Source organism: Myotis davidii, unplaced genomic scaffold (assembly GCF_000327345.1).
Source record: "Myotis davidii unplaced genomic scaffold, ASM32734v1 scaffold590, whole genome shotgun sequence".
Taxonomy (NCBI): domain Eukaryota; kingdom Metazoa; phylum Chordata; class Mammalia; order Chiroptera; family Vespertilionidae; genus Myotis; species Myotis davidii.
Window position 1 is genome coordinate 833208 of NW_006282381.1, and position 207 is coordinate 833414.

The 207-nt window shown below is 69.1% G+C and overlaps 1 protein-coding gene across 1 annotated transcript in view; it reads right to left on the reverse strand.

The window, feature by feature from the left end:
• The window catches only part of CNGB1 (cyclic nucleotide gated channel beta 1), an 80974-nt gene that overhangs the window by 29928 nt on the left and 50839 nt on the right, over positions 1–207 (reverse strand).

Genomic DNA, 207 nt, shown 5'->3' on the forward strand with positions numbered 1-207 from the left:
CCGGTCACCCCTGACCCAACCCTGAGGCTCAGGCAGGGGATGCAGGGAGAAAGCTCCCAGCTGCAGACCCCGCACTGGGGCTGAGGGACCCTGGCCCTGTCCCACAGGCTGCTCCCAGCTCTGTGGGCAGACGCCAGGGAGCTCTCCTGGAGGAAAACCCTAAGCTCCCTCCTCACAGCGACTGGCCCCCCTCCCCCCCCCCCTCCA